General features: G+C 37.2%; 1 protein-coding gene across 3 annotated transcripts in view; it reads left to right on the top strand.

Moving 5' to 3' along the window:
- Positions 1-24,025, top strand: part of NPAS3 (neuronal PAS domain protein 3) — a 607,091-nt gene that overhangs the window by 398,658 nt on the left and 184,408 nt on the right. The gene's annotated exons all lie outside the window — the stretch shown is intronic.

The following is a 24,025-nucleotide window of genomic DNA, read 5'->3' as shown; positions in this document are numbered from 1 at the left end:
ATTTTTAAATTGTCTTTGTCAGTGCCTTGAGATCTCTGCCTTTATGCAGGGGAACTTGTGACCTCATTTATCACATTCCTCTCCCTATTAGCACATGGTATCAGAAGTACAAAAAAGGGGAACCTAAAAGGCAGAATTGAATCATGAGCCATAGATAAAAGAACCAAGATATTTAGAGTAATCTGATCTATTTTTTTAAAATGTTGTTAAGTGAAGAATTAAAAAAAGAATAATAATAGGGCCAGGGTAAGACACAGTCATGGAAGTGCTTTAATTGCATTATCTCTGGATCATTCAGGATGAAAGTGTCCTTCCTGTCCCTGTCCTTTCATGCCCCTTCCATTGCTTCAAATGTATCCTACACAGCTTTACACCCAGTCAGTTTTACATGATTGTCATTCTTTCTCTTAAAGGCTCCAAAAAGAAAAGAAAAACACCAATTAAGTTTATCCAGGCCAATACATTATTGCTCGGATGGTAATAATCCCGGTAAATTAATGCCAATAATGTAGGGCCTACAGAGAATTTGAATAGCAAACACTCCCATAGTTTTTGGAAAGAAAAAGCTTTAACTGCAGAAGTGTTCCATCCTTCTGACTGCATTTATCTTGCTGATTAGTGGTAATGGAAAACCTAGCAACAGTTTACTGCAGAATATTGGAAGCCCTCCAGGCAGGCAGTAGCAGAAGCAATAACCCCTCAAAATAACATAGGTATATCTGGGTATGAGTCAAGGGGCAGTGTGGGGCCACTGAAAAAGTTAGAGCTTAATAGTTAAAGACCCTACAAATAAGTCTGTTAATGACAGGGATAAAGCAGCATGACATCTTTAAACTGGGCTGCTAGATGTGTGTGTTTATTCTTTCTTCCTAATAATTTGCACAATGTTAGTTCTTTGAATGCAGAAGCAGTACCTTAAATATTTTTTAAATCTGTCAAAGACAGTGAGTCTTTATGAGTGAGTGTACTTTGATTTCTCTCTTTTTATTCCATATATCTGTCTGTATTATGTGTCTATATAAAAGCAAGGGAGCAGATGAAGGTTTATGAGTTAGGGAACAATAAGTTTTCATCTACTCTTCAGCATCTGTCTTTTCTTTTGGAAACTAGTGAAAAGGCCAACCATCTAAGGGTGAAAATCTCCCCTCTGCAGCAAGTCAGCACAAGGTCTGTGCACTCTTAAAGTGCAAGTCCTTTGTTCTTGTCATGTCAGTGGGTTCTGATTTTTGATGCCTTTTCCTTTGGTGCCCTGTAAGTCTTGTTTCTTGTGGGCTTTTGTTGTGTATAGCATAGGTATTGTTATTATTGAAGTCAGATTTGCAGTCCAGTTAGTCCAGTGTCTTGTCTACCAGTAGCCAGTAGTGAGTGCTGTCCTGCTTACTCCCAAAGGCATTCACTTCTTCATATTCACTATGTGTGAATGTATATCTCCAAATAAAGAAGTTGTGGGAAAGCTGAATTGTGTGGGTAACACCTCTGAGTGTCTTTATTCTGACAGCTTACCAGAAAGGAAAGTGAATGTTGGAAATAGTGAAAGCTTATTATTTAACACACTTTTTAAAATTTGCCCAGCTTGTGCAAAAATATGTCCATATCCACTGGGCAGAACAGGCTCCTAGATAATGTGTTTCAGAATATATCATTTTTTTTGTTGTTGTCGGTGCTTACACTGTTCAATATTCTGCCTTTTGGTGTGACTATGGCAAGAAATGTAAAGACATGGCTGGAGTGTACCAGGGGGTTAGCTCAGGAAGGCTGAGCAAGCTTCTAGTGGCTGCCTGGAGACCCAGAGTTTAAATAGATAACAGGATGAAAAGTTGATCACCCCCTTCAATTCACTAGTTTTCATTCATTGCATAACTAGTGCAGGTTGTTTTCTTATATATTGCCTCGTGTCTTAAAGTAATAACCCAAGCAGTCATGTTGTAATTCTTGCTTAGCTGAGTCTCCAGCATTGCTCCTCAGTTTCTAGCAGTTTTGTATCGTATTTAGCAGCATGTTTTCTCTTGGGATTAAGTTAACATGGTCATATTATACCTGTGATCCATTATCTACATTTGATCCCTAAGAGTGGAAAATTGATTTTAACTTGGCCCTGCTGCTTTTAAATCCCTTAATAGTGTAGACTCTGGCTGCATCTGAGACCTCATGTTTGACCCTCGTCCTTTTGGGTATTCAGACTGTGACACCATTTGCCTTGTAGGGAATCCATCATCACTCTCACATTACTTTGGCAGGTGAACTGTGGTTTTACTTTTTATTCCTGAAGTTGTGTAACTTGCTTCTTCTTGATTCTGTCTGTAATCTTAATACACAGGTGTTTTCTTCTTCCAGATGAACCTACATTGCTTTATCTGGAACATTTTCCACTCTTACAGTCAGGAACATCTGGCTCATTTTGTGAAGATGGCTAACAGATTTTAATTAGTATTGTTTTCAGTATTCAATGTATAGCAGATTCCCCCAAGCATGCAAAATGAAGAGGCTAAAGTTTTGTTAGTAAATTTTGTTTGTTTCCTAAAATATTAGCTATGTACCTTCATGCTGTAGGGGGCCTGACTTGTATAGGTGTTGAATGTCTGCTTTTGGGACTGAAATTCATGAGTCTATTTATAGCATCTCAAGAACATCACCCAGTTGCTTAAAAGAATGGATTTAAATTTCTCTATATAGCAGTGGTGATGTAGAACTTTTTTTTTTTCTGGTGTTGCCCACACTGCTAGTAATGGGTATGGCTTACTTACCTAACATCAGGTCAGGAAGCTGAAGTAAAATGTGGGTGTAAATTTACCCTTAATGCCTTTAAGTTGCTTTTACTGTCATTGCTGGGTTTCTGGGCATCTAATAGTTCTGTTGTTACAGAACTTTATCCTGCCCTTCAATGTTACATATACCCTGGTTTGTGCTTCCTTTCTTTGTGTATCCAATTATACCTGTAAAATTAGGATCCTTATCTAGTAAAACTAATTGTTGTATTCAGTATCGATCAGTTAAGACAATGATGTGGACACTGTTAGGGGCTGTTTCTTCTGTCTTACTCTACAACCTCACAAGGTTATTTTGGAAATAAATTAATGTTTATGAAGCACTGAGATGCTGTAGTGATGAGCATCATGGAAGAACCCACAAGGAGGCTTATACTTCTGTCTGCAGAGCATGGTTTGCATACAATGCAGTAAATAAGGCCTAGGGCCACACACTGAACACAGAGGAGAAAACAAAATATCAAATAGCTGTTCATTAAGGCAGCATTATCTATCACATGCAGTAAATGAGGCAGGAATTCCAGTGGAATGTGGGTTTCATTGTTCAGTACATAATTTCTTATGATCTACTAATGAAGCCTTGCCTAAACCAGTGTAGCTTGTTGGAAGACATAGAGGTTTAGGTTAATTACACATATTTTTGGCATTTGAACTAACAAAGTAACTAAAAGAAATTATTATTTCCTGTATGTGTTCCAGCATGAGGGGATGTGAGGGTAGGATTTAGGAAAATGTTCTTCACTGACAGGGTGGTCAAGCACTGGAACAAGCTCCCCAGGGAAGTGGTCATGACCCCAAGCCTGTCAGTGTTCAAGAAGCATTTCAACAACTCTCTTAGATATATGGTTTAACTTTTATGTTGCCCTGTGTATTCAGGAGTTGGACTCGATCCTCGCATGTCCCTTCCAGCTCAGGATATTCTGTGATCCTACGATTTGCCAATGACCTTTCCAGTTTTGCTGATATCTGAAGAATGGTGTGGATCAGTATTTGTAGGAGCCATTCCAATCTTTGGAGGGAAATTTGCTAAAGTGGGAAAATCTCTCTCAGTTCTATTTCACAGTGTCGAAGTAGTCTAGCCTGTCCCCTCTGGTCTTTTCTCCCATTTCTAATACTTGTTTTCCCAGTGTCTTGCTCAGCCTGTCAGTATTTCTCACCAGCTCAATTTCCAATCTCTGTACTGGCCCTAATTGTTTATACACATCCTAGCTACTTAACAGATCTATCTCTATTTTCTTAACTCCTTCCTTGCCATGTTGGTTCATGTCAAACTAGACTCAGAGCCCTCTAAATTTGGACCAGGTGATTTAAGTGATTTTCTCAGGTTATGAGATTAGCCCATATCTTCTTGGCTTCTAGACTACTCAGCCCTAGAGTCATGTCTATACCTATTCTTCACCCCAGTGTCATTTCCCCCTCAGTCCTCGGCAATTCTTTGCTTCACTGTTTCACCTAGACGAGGCCTGGTTTATGCTTCCTTCATATTCAGACAAGCCAGCCTCCTCCTCCAGGCTACAGAACAGATCACAGGAAGGCATGTGATAAGGCAAGTGCGTGTTACTAGTTCTGGTTATGACATACCACTGGCCTAATGCAAATTAGATGTACAAATAAAAGCTCTGGTCAGGTGCCAACAATCTCTAGCAGAATTTCTGCATGCTTTAAGTAGAATCTGTGAGAATTTGTTTGGTAGCTGTTCTCTAGTGAATTTCTATGAGGCATGGGTAAGTTGGAGTTTTATTCAAAGACTTGTAACTTGGTTAAATGAGAGCAGGTTTGAAAAGAACAGTCTAAAGAAAAGTTCATAAGTTTTTCACACAGGCAATGTAAAATTGCCCCTACCATGCTCTTGAGAACAGCAACACCAATTTGACCAATTTGTACCAGAAATTCAGCCTGCAACTCATACCGTAGAAATAACAAATCTAAAATCTTGTTTGCGGAATTCCCATTTCAGTCTTCGTATAAGCCAGATGAGCAGGTTAAATCCATTTTATGGAAACATGTAGCCCTCATATTTTACCCAGAAAAATGCTGGCTAACAAATTGTTCAGCAATGTCAGAAGGGGATGGGAGTCCTCAGTACTAATTCCTTTCTAAATTGTACCAGTTTTTCCCTGGTTAACTAATTCCATTATATTGTTTTCACTCCTGACATCCCAGGAGTAACTGAGTATAACCAAGAAATGTGTTTGTTTCTATGGTATGTTTACATATCCATATAACAGTCTGAAATAACGTTTATTACTAAAACAGATTTTAATAGTGGTAAATTTCCACAGATAGCATGCACTAAGTTTCTGATCAGGGTGGAATGTAAAGCTCACTTTGAAAACAAATAATAATAATTACAGACTGGATGAGTGGTAGAAAAAGGAAGTATATAAATGCAGTCACTGGGACATTTATTTTACTGTAGGACAGGTCTGTGGATGGGAAAGATCTAGATCCCACACAGAGCTGCATATGGGTATAGGCAAATTTAGACACATTATATTTTGCCTTTATAACTACAAAAAGATTTCTGGAAAGACAAAAAACCCCAAAGTATTCTGGTGGAAATTTTTGAAGTTCTGCATTAGACATGTGGTGGTTGGCTGATTGGTCAAATACAGAATTGAGTAACAGTGTGCACTCAAGATGCACTGATATTTTTACATCGTATTCCTTTTGGATATTGCATCCCTAACAATGAGCAAGGTTCATGTAGAGAGCTAGTGCAGTAGCTGAATGTCTTCAGCTAACATTGACACTCATCAATATATTTGCTCTCTGGTAATATATATGTGTCATGTATCAAATGTCTTCAACTGATATTAGCATATATGGGAAACAACTTGTCCTACCCAAGACAACAATATGCTTTTCCTATCTTCTTTATTACATTGAAGAGCTTCTTATAGAAGTATTTCTTTGTAAGGGGAAAGGGTTTGTTCTGTGACAGCAGATTTTCATACTGAATGATTTCATATTTTCTGCTGATGGCTGTCCACTGTTGACCACTGTAAGAGCAGAGTACATTAAGATTTTTTTCTCTTGACTTGGGTACAAAAGCCTTTTTCAAGGCTGTGCCTTAAAGTGCTGGCTCTGGACAGATCCACACAGCTATAACATTTGGGTAGTAGGTTTTTTAATACTGCAGGAAGTCTGAAGCAATTTTAACCATAAGAACAAAATGCTCTACAGGTATGTCCATGGGTATTCTCTTACAGGAAGATACTGTGAGAAAATTTAACATTTCGTGCAGTCTAGCATTTTCCAGAGGCAGTATCCATCTTTGTAAGCAAAGGATAAAAGTTATCCATTGCAGGAATAGGTTGGTAATGTAAAAAGTTGGGAAAAAGACCCTTAGAGGAAGAAAATGCATCCTTCATCTTTGTTTCAGTCCAGACATTGCTGGACTGGTATTTATTCTTACTTGTGCCTTTGCCACCTAAGCTGCTTTGGAGAAGATATTATTTGCTATTCTTCTGGCACTATTTGGAGCACCAAATAACTTCTGGATGGCATGCTTGTATGTGCAATACTTGTCTGCAGTAGTTTGACATCATTCTAAGAAATAGTTTACTACAAGTGCAACTTACGTGTTTTTCTCCTGCTTTTTCTTCAACCTTCTCTTAAACTCATTCTATTTGCTCTTGCACATTTTTGGTCTTTCTGTCCTATTTTCAGTGCTTGTTGGTCTGTCTTTCTGCCCCCCTTTTCCTGATGTTCCTTATTTTATAGCTGTATTTGCCCATTTTCCATCATGTTTTCAGTATCTTCAGGAGAGGTTTAGCTTGTTCTACTTACTGTGTTCTATACCCTCTGTTTTTGTGATTGGTTTGGGGTTTTTTTTTTAGGTTTTTTGTTGTTTCTTTTTTTCTTTCTTTTTGTTAGACCTTCAAATTTCCCTCCTTTCCATCCCTCAAGGCCATCAAATTAATCTTTTTCCAGCACATTCTGGAGCCCACTCCAAGGCTTTACTCCTTTGTAATCATGAGATGTGCTCTGTATCCTGAAGGTAGGAAAGAGGACCCAGAGATCTGAGCTTGATCTGGGATCTGGCACTGCAATACCTCCAAACAGGTGGATATTCTGAGTTAGTGGAGGAGATTCTGAACCAACAGCTACTTCAGGAAAACGACATAATCTGAGTTTCACATGTTAAAATCCCATTAATTGACAACAATATTTAAAAAAGATAAAATGAAAAGGAACAAAGGAGAGTAGACAAATGTATAGAACACTGAGTGTGTAATCTCACACTTGGAATGGGTATTGTATTTTAATTCTAAGACCTATACTCTAATCATGTAGCTAATGTCATGCTTTAATTGAAGACATTTGTGGAACAATTTTTACTTTATTAAATTAGATTTTAGTATATGCTTCTAGTATATGTTTAAGTACAGTTTCTCTAAGGAATAAAAATAACCTCAAAACTCTCATGAAGAAACTTTGAAAAGTAAATAAAACTACTACCCAGATAATAACAATTTCTTATTATTTTCTGGCCATTGCAATACTGCAGTGATTTTAGGACCTGAATTTACAAACAACTCTAGATCATACTTGGAAAATTACCATTTTATCTCAGTTCAGTGTGCTGGAGTTTGAAAACCTGTTTGTCCCAGCTCTGTGACTGTTCAGGACTTCCATGGTACATGAAAAGGGGAACCTTGGCCGCTATATTATGCAAGAATTAATAGTCCCTCTTTTTTAATATATGTTTCTAATTGTGAATACAATCTTTTTAATGTGAACTGAGTTAATGTGCCTTTCCTGAATCTGCAGGCTACAGTGACCAGTGCCTCCTAACACTGGGGTTTCAGGTAGCATTCTTAGAACTTTTGAAAGGCAATTTGTGCAAAATAAAAGGACTTAAAAGAACATAAGCAGTTCAAAACAGTAATTCCAATTACATTAATTTTCACCAGTTCTACCATTTAAATAAAGTGAAAGTTTAAGTATCAGTCTTACTGATTGAGTTTAAATAGTTTTATTTAGTAATGTATTTAGTAGTCACTTTTCCAAATTTTGTGGCAAACCAAGTTCATGCCCCTTTTTATTCCCTATGGAGCACAGAATAAGTTCTGGATTTTCAGCCTGAAAAAGGTGGTCCACTATTGAACCATATGAAAGAGAGATCTTTGTGTCATGTGTCCCAGTCTTGATCTTAAGAGATGGATAAGCATCATTACTTTCTTCCCTAGTGTTTCAGTGGAGATAACCAATAAGGTGCAGTTGTAACTGGGACAAGTGTTTTGTGGAATCACATTACCAAGGCCAACAAGCAGTGACAGGCAAGTGACAAACCTTCAGCCTCTTAGAAGGGAGAAATGAATGCCTATATGTAGTTCATAAAGTGTTTTTGACAGGCTTATTTTTTTGTGGAGGAAAGTAACTGTAGTGAGACCAGTTGTTAATATAGATCTTGCTTACAGGGCCTTGAAAAGCCAAGCCCTGAAAAGCAGTGTTTATTTAAATACTGTAGCTGGAAAAACATTAGAAATCATAATGAGGCAACTTAGTGGAATTCGTTTTAAGATTTTTGTTCAAATTCAAAATGTCAATTTTTCAGAAACTGGTATTTCTCTATGAAGTCAAATACACTTGCATGTTCTCACATTTTGCCACATGCACACACATATTTCATATTTTTTCTTGGGACACTGTGTGAGCCATTCATTATTGACTTGTTCCTCCCTTTGAAAGAATATCTGCCCACACAGTTAAAAAACAATTGTCTGTAGGCTTCACCCTCTTCATGCAGAAGTGTGTGGGTGAGGAGTATTTAACCCAGTTGTAAACTCAAGGAAATAGCTATCAGTTCCGTCCATGCTGGAGACTGATACAGAAAAAGATCAAAATTAAATGGAAAACTAGTTTCCAGCTTCAGAGGGATGAAGGAATACGGTAAATTCCCAAGATTGTTGTGCTATTTCACCCATCTTCGTATTAAGCATGCATTGTGTCAATTTGGCAGAGACTTTGGCCAATCAGGCTGCTTGCTAACAGCTATTGTAGATGGACTCTTGAGTTGTTCTGTCTTGGAAAGCTAAGTACTATTACTGGAAATGGGTACATAGTTTTCAGACCCCTTTGCATATGTCAAACTCCCTGAGGAGAGCTCATATATTCCTTTCAAACCTCATGTTGCAAATAATGTAAAGCAAATTGCTAGCAGCTTTGTGGTAAAGGAGAATGTTTCTTCCTCAGTTTTTACTCTGATTCATGTTGCTCTTTCTCACAAGTCTCTCTCTCTGCATATGAGGGTGGCAAAACATAGGCTTACAGATAATTGAGCTTCCTGCTTGTTTCCTGAAGAGCTCCCACAAACATATTTTTAAATCATTGAATTTGGGTCACTGGCCACAAACTTGCATATATTTGTCTAATATATATCACTTCTGTCCCTCTACACTTACCATTTTTTTTTCTCCAGAGTGAAATTCATCCAGTGTTTTTTGTTTGCTATAAATACACATCTCAGCTGTATTTCTATCCTTTGTGTCAACATTAAAACTCCCTTGTTCTATGTTTAGCTTGAATAATTACCAAACCATTTGCAATTAGAACTCTAGGATATGACCTCACACTGATTTATTCCTTTGTTTCTTTCTGTATTTAATACATTTCAGATACTGAAAATACCAAATCTTTGTCGTTTTATTTTGATGTTTATCACTAATGGAAACATTCCAAAACAATCAGCCAAATACCTATGCTTTGTTCATTTATTGCCTTCTCTGAAGATAAATTGACTGTACTCAACTCTCTTCAGCATTTTTCTTCACCTAGATATTATTGCCTTGTGCAGCCACCCCAAGGTGACTGTTATCACTTAATTAAATCCTTGCACGCTGGGAAGAAAAAACAACATTGTTCGTTCATAACCCCAAGGAGGTGTTTTTTTCTTTAAGCCACTAAGCTCTTTCCCTGTTTTATTAACTTATTCCTGGCTACAGCAAGACATACTTTGTTGATGAGCAAAAGGTTGTATTAGCTTTTTATTTTCTGGGTAAACTTATCTTTTCTCTGGGAAAAAAAAAATGTGGGCATTACAACAAAGAAAAAAAATGGGATCTCTCCAAACCCTGAAATTCTAGTAAAGGTCTGTGTAAACATCAAGCTAGTAAAGAGAAACAGGGGAGTAGCAGGAAGGAAATGAGAAAATAAAATGCAAACATAAAATTGGAGCAAGACAAAAAAGTAAGATGATATGTATATACACAGGGAAACTACTGCAGTGCTAAGGGAAAACTGACATAAGGAACAGCATTTTTGAAGAGAAAAATATATCAGGGCTCTTTATGTTACTGTCTGGAGCAGCATCTTTTTATTAGCCTCTTGGTTAATGTCCTCTCTCTGTCTATTGATTTTAGACTACATAACACTGTGCTCTTGCTTTTACCTTTGCTTTTTTTTTTTTTTTTCTAGAGTGCACAATCCTATGGTAAGAGGAAATATTGCAGATGAGCCATTCATTGAATATGTGAGACCTTTGATTTGCTTTTATGTTGTTTTAAGCACAGTACTTCATGTGAGAAAGTTCACTTGAAACAGTGAGTTACCAGAATATGTACAATGGTTTAGCTGCCTTTTTGCTCATTTCTAGTCCATTAAACGTAGGACCAGAAAATAGGTTTCTCTACTCTAAAATTTGGGCTCAAGCAACCATATGTATTTGTTCATGATGCTAAATCATTTTGCCACCTGCTGTGTTCAACAAGCATTTACAAATAGTAAATGCTATTTAAAGCTGTAATATTTGCAAGAACAGTTTATGCTGTGATATCATTTGTACGAGAAGCGTAACATTTTTGTATGCAATAAGAACTTTCAAGTAGCTGGATAATTGTGATTTTTAAAATATTACTACTTGTAATGTGTAGACTGTAATTATTGTAGGTCAGAGACAGTAGTATAAGTTCATATATGAACCACAAAATATTGATAGATTCGGATGGATTTGTTCCAAATCCAACATGTCTATAGTATGTATCATAGCTAGTCTCTGGAAATTCCCTGTTCCTGATGAAGTTTCAGCCTAAATTCTGGGCTTTCTTTTTGTCCTGTGCTTTTAAATACTTGTCTGTAGCTTTCTGAATCAAATCAGTAATTTTACAGTGTTTATATGCCTTTAATTTTCTCTCTTAGCAATAACAAAAATCTTTCAATCTACCTTCGCTGCTTCCAGGAATGCTTTCCAATCTGCATGCAATGGATCTGCCGTCCACAGTGATTTTAAACTATTCTCTGTATTTTTATCTAATCTATTTTAACTTAGAGGCCTGGAGACTATCTATAGATTTATCTGCACATCTTAATGAACTTATCGCAAAGGTATCTGAAGCCTCTTTTATTTGGAACAAAGGCAATAGCAAATTTATCAGTCATCAAGATTTTAGGCATGGTTGGTTTTCAGATTACTACTTGAGAGTGGTATGGGAAACACTAATTCTGCTCTGAATTAAGTTTTAGTGTCAAAAGGGGATAGATTCCTCAGAAGGAGGTGGTCTGGGTGTCAGTAAGAGCTTTAGGAGTTGGCTGTAGGCAGAATTTGATATTTAAATTTGGGGCAGTGATTTAAAATAGCTGTACTAAGTATATACTTTCTATTTTCCAAAACTGGTTATGTCAGATTTTTTAACTTTTCTTGTACATTACTAATTGAAAATTCTAGTTCTGCATTTGTTCTGTTATGTGATTTTTTTCATAAATCATTTAAATACTTATTTGTGATATCAGTGGGTGGAATACTGACTTCATTGCAGAATTGGGAATTCGCACCGGAAGCTTGTGAGGAAGAATTTTATTCCAGCAATGTTTAGCTATAAATAGATGGGAAGATATATTGCAGTTTCAAACAAGCATGCTTTAAACTTTCATACACCATCAATGTCCATCTTTTACGATCCAGAAGCATTCTGAATTTCTAAGCACACTGGTGTCTTTATTTTATCTTCTGTTAAAAATGTAATTTAGAAATAAAAAGTTAATTGTAAAATACCATAGGAAATCACATCTACCAAGTCGAATTGTAATCCTACTAAGGATAGTAGTAGGCTGAAAATACTGTTTAGATTTTAAACTGTAGTCAGAACTCAAACATTCTTCTCAGATGTAGAAAACATTTGGTTATATTTCTGTTGCAGTTATCTTGTGTGTGTGTGCTTCTGCTCTTTCCCATCTGGTTTCAAACCAGAATCAGGGAAGGACTGATAAAACACCATTTCTTTTTCACTATAGTGACTGAAAACAGATTGAAGAAATTCAGATAAATGTCGGAACTCGTTAAAGCATGACCACTTAAATTTATTTATTTTAACTTGGAAGGGTTGCTGCCAATTAAAATGGCAAATTTACATGGAGAAGTCTATCTATACTGCTTTCTGTTGTGTGTCAGGCAGCATGCTCATTTGGGCATGATAATGGAACAGAATCTGAACTGGAAAGACATTCACACAACACTAAAAAAGTATTGACATCATCTAATTGCCTGTTTGATAGGACAAGGTGTAATGGTTTTAAACTAAAAGAAGGTAAGTTTAGACTATATATAAGGAAGAATTATTTTATGGTGAGGGTTGTGAAACACTGGAGCAGGTTGCCTAGAGAGGTGCCACATCCCTGGAACCATTCAAGGTCAGGTTGGACAGGGCTTTGAGCAATCTGGTCTAGTTGAAGATATCCCTGCTTATTTCAGGGGGGTTGGACTAGATGCCCTTCAAAGATCCCATCCAATCCAAACCACCCTATGATTCTGTTATTCTGTTTGATTCTGGCTAAAGATAGCTTTCCAGTGATTTAGAATCATAGAATCATAGGATAGTTAGGGTTGGAAAAGACCTTAAGATCATCTAGCTCCAACCCTCCTACCATGGGCAGGGACACCTCACACTAAACCATGTCAACCAAGGCTTCATCCAACCTGGCCTTGAACACTGCCAGGGATGGAGCATTCACAACCTCCCTGGGCAACCCATTCCAGTACCTCACCACCCTAACAGGAAAGAATTTCTTCCTTATATCCAATCCAATCTAATTTAAGTGAAAAGGAGAAAAAAAAAAGAAGGTACTGAGACAGATATAGTATGTTTGAGCAAATTCTGGTTTATATTTTATTTTTACAAAAATGTTGAAGTTGAACTTGCACTAGCCATTCTTTCATTTATGTGCCACAAGAAAGACTTGAAAGTATCCTGCATCAGGAAGTAGGGATATTGTCAAAATGCAACATTACAGGACCTCCAGCTAGCAGGAGCAGGAATTCAGAACTGCAAAATAAAAATGCACAGATAACTAACAACACCTGCCTGAAATTTAGACAACCAAGCAAACATCTAAGTTATTGCTTAGGATCTAGAAGAAGATATTGCTCAAGGCAGGAGACAATTGCAGATACATGTGACTTTTTAATGGAGCAGCAAGAAGAAAAATATCACAATGAAAGCAGTAAAAGCTAGAATGCTACATTCACACTGTTTTTAAAGCATCATGGTTAGAAGAAATTAGAAATGTTTCCTTGGTTTTCTCTGGGTGGTTCTGAATAGCAGGAAAATGGTGCTAATATTTGGCAAGAGGAAGAGTTTTTCTTTCATCAGTTCCGTTGATGAAGGTTGTTTTACCACAGTCCCCTTAGGGAGACACTTTAAGTTTCAGTTCTGTTACAAATTACAATGAAACAGATAGTAACAGTGCAGAGCAATCAGGTCAGTTCCTGCCTGAGAAACATGCATGGGATACAATGTATAGGTTGTTGGCATATGCAATAAACAGCATTAGGGTTGGTGGTATCAAGACTTGTTTAGGGCTGTTCAGATAATGTGGCATCTGTGTTATTGGCACAACCGACAGCTACTGTTATATGCAGTGTCAAGGGAACCTTGAGCACCCTTTGATGAACAGGTTATTGATACTTTATGCTGCAGCTGCTCCAGGGGACCCCTTAAGGGCATATCATGGTAGTGTGGCTGCACACTAAAACCCTGTGGTAAAAATCCAGAGGAACATTTTCACATGGTTACTATGAAACTGTCTTTAAAAGTTAAAAGTATGATCTTGGTTGAAACTTTGGGTTTCTGGCTTCTGCTGGTACTGTTTGGACAAATCATAACCCACTCACCCCTCCCCACCCTAGAAAATAGGATTTTATTATGGAAATACAGGCAGACTCTTAATTATCACAGCAGTCAGAGGTGCCAATATAATATATTAGCTTGTATTTTTAAAAGAATATAAACCTTTTTGACTGAATGAGCTGCTCTGTGCTGTTATGCTTGTGCTCATATGCTTGAATTTATGCAATGAGCTGATAAACAGCAAAATCTGTACTTACCTTTACCTACACAGGTATTAGAGGTGAGCTTAAGGGGAAAAAAATAAAAAGAATATAAAAAAGAAGGAAGGAAACAAGGGAGGGAGAAACACCAAGTTTTCTCACAGGCTGGGGTGAGATTAAAGTCCTGCTTATGGCAGAGGTACACCTGGTCTCATATTCCAGCTGTGAAACAGAAGTGGAAGGTCAACATAGCAATGGTGTTTCATAGTGGCAAACTGAGTTACTTCCTGAAATCATTCAGAACCAGACCTCCAATTCCATCAGGATAATTGATTTTCACATAAATGTACATTCCCCCCTTTTGTAGGAAATGTACTTTCTGAGTGAAGCGCTGTAATCTCAAAACCCCTGTAAGAACTGCAACCTGGCACAGAGATACCAACTTTACTGTATAGAATACAGATGTAGTGGATAATTTCTTCAGGGGAAGATTTTGAAATACTTCCATTATTAATGATGTCTCTAACTTGTTTCAGGAAAGTGATTGATTTGCTGTTAATCCCATATATTTGTGTTCTCTGCTCTTAACTGCACCGAGGAGTGAACATAAACCAGATCTTCCATGGGCACCAGAATAGCACAGCATAGTTTTCAGATTTCCATCTTGTCTTCTATTGACTTTTGTGTCTAAGACAGTGCAGCCTGGCTGAGGCTTTTTGAGTACTGAGGGCATTTGAAAGGTCTCTGCTTTGTGATGTCTAATACTGTAGGAACTCAGTCCAGCTTTTACCACTGCAAAGGCTCTCTGGGAGTTTCATCTCCATTATCAGTCTGTTTTCACCAAACCTGTAGGAATTTCTCTAAGCCCTGTGCCAACTGTCAAATCTAGCAAAAACCAGCCATGGATTGGAAGGCTGCTAGAAGGACAGACAGATAAAGACAAGCAGAATAGAGGAAACTAATATCAAAGTTTGAGGAACCACTTCACAATCCAGACATCCAAGGGTTATTGTTTTGTGGGCTCTTTTTTTTTTTTTTTTCCCCATGCCCCTATAAACCTAACTTCTTCTGACTAGCAGGTTTGCATTCATGCCAGTCCAAATTCTTCTTTTTTTCAAGGGTGACAGGACTGAGGAGTCAACTGGCAGTAATAGTTGTGGAGGCTTTTATGTACTGGTCTTCACTGGAAAAGTGTTGCTTTAATTTAGTCCGTCTGTATATGGATCCTAGAAGATGTCAGAGTGGACATCTGTGGAACTGCTCCACACTCCCATAGGTGAGGAAAGAACTTGTATAGCAAACAGGTCTCCCACATTAGTACAAGGATTAATGACAGCTGGAGGAGCTCTCAACTGCTGAGGACCATCTTCTTCAGTCTTCTTTGCCTGGTAACGTAGGATAAGCGGGTGAAGATAAGAACATAAGTTTTTAATTTTTTTTACATGTATCTGCTAAGAATTACAGTTAGAAATAGCACTGGATTGAATGGGCTTTGGATTTGTTCTTAACGTTCTGTGTGTTCTTACTATCTCTATATTCCACTACTTATAAAAATATTCTCAACATGTTCTTCTTTCAAGAAGAGTATAAATCAGAATGATATGCTAGTCAAAGAACTCAACTCAATTTCTCATTCAAATCTATTTTGGTTGTCTGAATTGCCATCTAATAGATTAAATATGCTAAACATAAGCCCCTCATCCTGTTCTTCCCTGAGCACAGGCTCTCTGCTTCATATGTATGAAATTGTGTGATGCAAGTGAGAGCACATGTACTCAATTCTGGGCTAGAGGTCTAATTCTAGCAAGCCAATTGTCAGGATCAGTCATGACAGCATCGGAGTACCTACTGAGGGCAGGTGTTATTTTAAGAATACAATTAATGCTATATCACAATTCTTTTCCCTATAAATTTTCACCTTTATTTTTTGGATAACAGACATTTAGATACCTTTATCTGTTTACTTTCACACAGTGTCAGATTGTGTAGATTGAAAGGAAGGCTAATTAAATATGCAGATATACAATGAATATAAGAACAATTTGAATAGAGCTTAAACTGAAATATTCACACATAACACAAAAGGGCTTTAAACTTGTGGCTTTGGAAACAATAACATTCACAATAATACTTTTTGCTCCCATAATCTGTTGTGCTTGTATAGATGCTTTTACCTGCACAGTGTTCTGCCAGATTAGGTTCCCACAATCTCTTGATGTGGTCTGAGCTGCAGATCTGGGGACTTAGCCTTCATTCTGCCAGCTGTCATAATTTATCATAGCTTCTACTACTGGGTCACATTACTTTTCCAGTTTTGGCAGTTATGGTAGTAAAAATTAAGTAGACACATACAATGTCCAGTCCTTTACTGTGGGTAGCACCTCTCAAACCTCACAATTGCGTATGTGATTGGAATATTTGTACCACCAAAGGGCAGAAACCACTTCATATTCAAACCCTATATATCCAGAGCAAAGCCAGCCCCAGCCAGGCCTACACTTAATGCTGACCAAAGTAATCACATTCTCAGGGTAAGAGATATATAATGTAATCTCTCTATGATATCTTATCATAAATATATATAGCTAATTATATTAGATGGCATGCAGTTATTGGCATCACAATCTGCTGTCTAAACAGTCTGGAACCAACACGAGGAAGGATAGGAACTCATTAGGACTTGGCATCATAAACATAAAAGGTCAGTGTTTTAATACACAGATCCTACTGGATGGTTTGAGATTTTTCAGCAATACTGTATGGCCTTCTAAAAAAAAAAAAAAAAAAGCATTGCTATCAACAAGGCAAAAATCCCTAAAAGTCATTTATTGCTTTTGTATACAAAAAAAAGTCAGATTCTTAATCTCTGATTTTTTTCTCTTGAACTCCCATCACTTATAGGTTTGTAATCTTTCTGTGATTCTCAGGCTTAACTCTGATACTTGTCAATTTATTATCAGTGAATAAACCTGGGAGTATGCCTTAAGAACTCAACTACCAACTTTAAACATAATTCTTCCCTCTAAACTTTTCTCTTTTATACTGTCTACTTTTGCAATTGTTCTGAGCTGAAATAAGATGTTTTTTCTAATGAAGTAGAAAGTCTGCGCCTCTAAGTTTTTGCTGCTTTAGTTACATAAACATTCTGTAAGTCTGGTGAAAGAGGCAGCAAGGGAATCAGTAAAGTTTACTCTTCCTCCATTTCTTGGCTTCAAGCTGTAAAGCAGACCTCCTTATTATTGACAAATTTATTTTTTGGCACTTCCTGTCATCATAAATTGCATCCTGACCACATGAGCAAAGAGCACGAAGATGACAAATTAAGAAGCTGGCATCGAAGTCCGTTCTAACCACATCCTTTGAGCTTGTCCTCTTACCTCATCTTTTTTACTGTAGTTGTTCTGGTGCCAAATACATCTTGCTTTGTTGCCAAATATGTGTCATTAACTCACAAGGATTCTATGGTCATGTGACCATACAACAATTGTGGTGGACTGTTATTGAAAAATGGCAGTGGTTTGAGAGTTGAAAACAGGGTTTTCTGTGTATCTGATGTTGGGATTTTTACTTAATGGTAAAAATCTTGCAGCCCAAGGGACACAGCAGCAAGTCCCATGCCTTTTTATTTTATCTGGGCTTTGGGGTTTTGTATTTTCTGCAAGGAATTAAAAAGACTCAAGAGGAAGAATAAAGCTTTTAGAGATTCTTGTTAGTCAGTAGATGATCAAACTTCAGTTGCTCATTTTTATTCATGTGTATCAAATTTATCCCACATAAGATCCTATTTCCAGGAATAATACTCCAGTTAGCTCGTAGGACTTAACTGTGAAAGCCCAAGGTGAGATTTTCCACCCAAGTCGTTATGCTTTTGTAAGTTTGGTGGATATTAGTCTGATATCTTAATAGTGAGAGCATGGTAGTTGGGCACTGAGATTTTGAATCAGATTTCTGTTAGCCATCGTTTATGCTTTTTATTTCATTTTATCCCCTCATCCAAAAATGGTTGCCATGTTGAAATGAAACTTCCTTTTTTGTTGCTGTCTTTAGTAAATCATGGGGGTTTTAAGCCATGCTGTAACACAGTCAATAAATTATGCAATTATACGTTTATTATAAGAGAGGGACTATTTACTTTCATAAATGTCAATTGCATCCAATACTGCTTCTCTTTTAAAAAAAGAGTAAAGTCTTTTTGTTGTTACTGAATGTTGTATGTCTAATTGGTGACAGGCTTTGTCCTGAAATTAATGCTCAGCTACAGTTATAATATCATTATGTCATAACAGTGAAAAGTTCTAATTAAGATGATCTGTTTGCCAGGAAAAAAGTTTAGTATATCAATTAATTATTTTATCAGGAGGAGTATTGCCTTACCCATCCCCTATATCCTGGTCAGAGCATGAATGATGAGAAAAACATTACAGATGCATGCTGCATTGGACAAAGAACACATGCATGCATTTAAATCATGTATATCTTACTTTTTACTGATGTAATTGTGAAATATGTTCTTTTTGCATTCATAATTAGGGGGTGTAACAGATGGTGAAGGCTTAGTTTAAAATAATCTGTCATTAAAATAACCTAGCCTACTGGTAATTCTTCACTCTAACTGGAGTTTAGGTCAGGGTAACAGGGTTTTTTGCAGCAATGGAATACTCTAGAAAGAATTAGGGACTTCATGGTTAGTGGGAAATATGAGGATATTCTCCAGAAGGACACCATAGTAAGACTCCAGTGAATTAAATTTGCCTGTAGTGGGGATATGCAAAACCGGCTGGGACAAAATTCATCTGACAAATATAAATCTATTTAGTATGATGCATTATACATTAGCGCATATTCGGTCAAAGTGGTACAGTGGGTTTCATATCCTGAGAGGAAATAACATCACTATTCTGCAAATACTATAAAAGGTACTTAATATTTTGTGTTAGAAACCCATTTTCATATTTTTCTGATGTCAAAGGATATAAATTATAATTATTGGCATTACTATTCAGAGGTGCTATAGGTAGTGACTTTTACATCTGAGTCTCACTTCCTTTGTGTCTACCACATTGACTTGTTGGTATGTGACAAAGGAAACCTTGTATCTGTCCTGTCAAGGTAGTTTAGAACAATTTTCAGGAATAAGATAATTGGCTCAATAAATCAGATACTTGCATGTCTTTAAAGCATTTATTTTAGTGTTTCCTCTAAGATTTCATTCTCTAACAGCTTTAAAGAAAGCATATAGATTTCAGCATGGTATTATGATAAATCTTCTCAAGGAGGGGCAAGCATTAACATTTGTGTCAGTTCTTTTTCATCTTAATCCAACCTTGGTTAATAATCAGAAAATTCTACATAGTGGGTAAGAAGATGTAATTAACCCTTTGACCCCAGAATCTTAATTGGTGCCTGTTGAAAACAGTGGGGCAGTTAAAAAAAAAAAAAACATAAAAAAATTAAAAAGTAGCCTGTGGTGATTGAAACAGCATAATACATAATGGTATTCTGAAATCAAAAGTACTAGGGAACTTCAGCTTTAGTCACACTTTGCATAAAACCAGTTAAGTGTGGGTTTAAACAAGAAGTTGCCAGCCTTGCTTAAATTGGATTGTGCTCAGTGTTGGCATTTGAGGTCACCCTGACCCTTTTTCAGCTGCCACACTAGATGGGATAGGACTGAATTTATGACAGTCAATTTATAAAAATAAAAAAGAAATTAAATCAAAAATATTTTCCTAACAGAAGACACTCTATCTTTATATTCATGGCCTCTGCTTCAATGAAAATAGGACATGTTATGAAAAGCCAGTTACATTTGCAGGCATTATTTCTACATTACAGTTGATAACTGTGGAAGATCTGACACAACAATCCTATCTGCCTTTGAACTGAATGAAACTGCTCAGAAATTCTGGCTGAAAATTACACTGTGGTGCTCATTTTGAGAGAGAGATTTGAAAGCTGACTAAATTCAGTACCCTTCTTGTATTTATTGTGTACTTAGTTATACATAGGTAATATGACTGATACTTCCAGAGATTTCTCATTAAAACAAAATTCTTTGTAAACAGTTAGTATACAATAGCATCACATACTCTTCTTCAGTATATATTATAACCTCTGTTATGTTGCCTTGAACCTTCTCTGAAGTCTGCTGCTCTCTTGGCATGCACAAAGGACGTACGCTTTATGAAAAATTGAAAATTTTCAACACACATTACTTAAATAATAAATATTCATAAATAATACCTATGAATAACGAATGAGACAGTCCTTCAGAACTATTGTTTGACCTGTATAAGGAACAACAAAATTGTCACAAAAGTGGTCCATCTCAGCCCTTTCACACTGGCAGGAGGAACTGCCTTGCATTGGAAGGTAGCTGTTTCTCCCCATATTTTTATTGTAATTTTTCTTAGCTATTAAGCATTGAGCTTAGTACTTGGGGCTCTTGTTCTAATGTCTTTGTACTGCGGGCATAGAAGTAGTTAGCTGTTCCATTACCTGTTAATCAGTGGCATTTTCAAAATATGATTAAATACTTTCTAATTTTACTCCATTGAATAAAACACTGAATTCGGTCAATATTTGTACCCAAGGATAACTTCAGGAAGGTGGGAAAGGAAATGGAGAAAGAAGGACTGACCAGGACATAGTAGGCTCAATTAGCATAATGAACTGATTTTATGGCATGGGAAGTAACTAATCACGCAAGAAGCCAAGGAGTTGTGGGCATGCTGTGTTGGCCCTGCCAGTCCATCAGTGGTGCCTCCTTAGAACCTTTGTTGTAAACTAGGAGGCAAGAGTAAGGAATAGTCTCTCAGAAAGAAAGAGAAGGTTAAAGAATTAAAACTTTAACTGAAAAGTAACAATCAGAGTCAGTGGCATGGAAAAGCAGCAAGTGCTTAAGATATCTAACACTCCTCACTTTAACACTCTTACCCTGGTGCTGGTGACTTTCTGGACTTCAGTCATGAAGGTTGAAATTTCTTTGTACAATTGTGTCAACCAGAGATGGTTTTATTTATATTTTTCCAGCAAAACTGGTTTTAGCCAATTCCAAAACAACACCAAGGAAGGCATTTCTGCCTAACCAGTACTAGAAGCTTTCTTCAAACTTTTGTTTCATTTAGAAGTTTTAATTCCTAAACAACATGATGTGTAAAAAAAAAGCAGGAAAGCCATCAGTGACTCAGAGAATTATATTTTGCTGTTTTTAGAAAACTCTATCCAGATATGCTAGATAATTACACACTAATGTAAATCCATCTGAGCAACTTCAGTCTTAGCAGCTTTACCCACCTGTTAGTTGTTCTGATGTTCCTCAGTGGCCTGACTCTTGGTTACATGAGCATTTATGCGGCATACGTTCCCACCAGGTTCTGCACCAAGGCAGCGATATCTTGCCACAGTGCAGCATTAGACACACTCTGGTCAGATCTGTCGTTATCTCAACCCCTCGTGCCCCACAATGGGCGCCAAAAGGAACTGTTGTGGTTTAAGCCCAGCTAGTAACTCAGAACCGTGCAGACCTCGCTCACTCCCTCCACTTCTTCACACCCACCCCACCCCCCCACCCCCCCCCGGAGGGATGGGGGGGAGAATTGAAAGAATGTAACTCCCACTGGCTGAGATAAGAACAGTCCAGTAACTAAGGTATAACACAAACCACTACTGCTACCACCAATATTAATAATGATGATAAGGGAAATAACAGTGGAAGAGAATACAACCGCTCACCACCCACTGACCGATACCCAGTCTGACTCGAGCAGTGATGTGCCCCTTCTGGGTAATTTCCCCAGTTTATATACTGGGCATGACGTGCTGTGGTATGGAATACCTCTTTGGCTAGTTGGGGCCAGGTGTCCTGTCTCTGCTTTCTCATGGCTTCTTGTGCCCCTCCTCACTGGCCAAGCATGAGAATAAAAGTCCTTGATCAGAGTAAACATTACTTAGCAGCAACTAAAAAACAGCGGTGTTATCAGCGTTGTTCTCAGGCTAAAGTAAAAAACACAGCACTACACCAGCTGCTAAAAAGGAGAAAAATGACTGCTACAGCTGAACACAGGAAAATAGTGTACTAAAAAGGCCACATCATAAATGTGCTCCAACTGTATTTAACTCTCTTGAATAAAAGAGCAAGGGGACTGCACTAAAAGCCTGGATATCAGATATCATGATCATGCCAACTAGTAACAACCTGAGGTTAGACAGAAACTTCAAGTAGTCTTGTCATTAGCTACAGACCTATTATGGATATTTGGAGCACCTGTGTACACGCTGTCAGATCTAGGAAAACCGAGCCCCACAGATAGCCTGGGAATCTGATTTCAGTATGGTGATTCCTTGTTGCTTGTGGAGAATGGTGTCCTAGCAAGAACACATATAGGTGGCCAGGGAATCTGGGTGATGGTTCTCAGTTTTCTTTCTAACAGAGGATTAAACTAATTCCTTCAAATGTGAGACAGAGCATCAGGAAAAATAAAACCAAGACCTTTAAAGATTTACTGTTCTGATCTTTCTGTGACAACAAAAGTGAATAGTAGCAACAGAAATCATAAATGGTAGGGGAGATAAAATGTGTAAAGGTTTTGGTTGTCTTTGTATGGATCTAAGTTTGAACTTCACTCTTCCACATTTTCCACCTGTTATTGATGTTAAAATTCAAGGAACTGGTGTTAATCATTTGAAAATAAATGATGATGATTTATAAGAGGCCATAAATGGCTTGCATAATATAAATGTTTTTACATGAAGAAAATCTATGCAGATTTACATTTTTATTAATTCATAAATATAAATTAGAGTCTTTCTTTAATGCAGTGACTTTAGTGAGGGTTTGTTTTCCAATATGTGATTTATTCTTTTTAGAAAACACAGATTTTTGAACTAATTCCACCACCTACTACATCAGAGAGGGGTGAACACTTGCCAAAGACAGCTTCTGACCAGCAGCGTGTTAGAAATTAATCAAGAAGCAGAAGAATAAAAAAAATAAAAACCCTCAGAAACCACTGGTCTGTATTTCAAAAGATGTGAAATGATTACATATCTCCATCAGATTTGTGTGCATCCCTATTTTTTCTTCCAAAGCCAGGCTGATCTCTCAAATTTTACAGTTATATTTTACTCTACACATACCTTTATTCCAAAGGGGTATTTGGGGTGAGATTTCTGGGGATTGTTTCTTGTTCATTCCAAGATATGGGGTGTTTCTTATTTTCTGAGTTGTTTTAGCATTTCTAATTTCTGTAATTTTGTGATTTTACTTCTGCAGTAGTGAATGCCAGTAATCAACCTCATAAGAAACATAAAAGTAAAGACACATACAGTGTATGAGAGGCATTTTGTTCCTAGTGAAGATGTGCTCTTATTCCTAGAGTTATATCTCCGTCTTGATGTGCAATGATTTACTGCATGTGTCAGTTTAGTATATAGTTTATTAACTGCACTCGTGTTTCAAAAGGTGTGCATTAATCTGTGTAGTCGTATTTTGGTTTTTGCAGTTGCAGTGGAAACCACATCCAAAGACTAGAACCTGTCAAAGTAAAATCTGATCTAGAGTTTTACACCAAAGGGATGAAATTCATAACATTTCTGTAGACCTAAGCTGTAAACATATTTGACAGTAATCTGCTGATTGGCTTTGTTTGTGGTACCACAAAAGGAAATGGTGTGTGTGTGTGTGTGTGTGCACGTGCTTGTGTGTATAATCCTCAATTAATTAACAAATTATTGAGGTCCATAGTGGTTTGAGTGATGGTAGGATTTTATTTTCTCTTTTTCAGTTTTCAGAAGTGGAAATTCTCAGCTTTGATTGGGGCGGGGGGGGGGGGGGGGGGGGGGGGGTGGGGGGAAGAGGTGGGACAGTGGGGGTCTTCTTACCATTTGAGTGGAAGGTTCTTTTCTGTATTTATTCTTCCTGTAAAAAAATGAACATTTTATTTTTCTATATTTCTTCTGTCATGCAAATGAGAGATATTTTATGCAGTATATG

The sequence above is a fragment of the Melopsittacus undulatus genome, chromosome 4 (genome assembly GCF_012275295.1).
Source record: "Melopsittacus undulatus isolate bMelUnd1 chromosome 4, bMelUnd1.mat.Z, whole genome shotgun sequence".
Taxonomy (NCBI): Eukaryota; Metazoa; Chordata; class Aves; order Psittaciformes; family Psittaculidae; genus Melopsittacus; species Melopsittacus undulatus.
The sequence above is the reverse complement of the archived record's forward strand: the minus strand, read 5'-3'. Positions and strand labels throughout refer to the sequence as shown.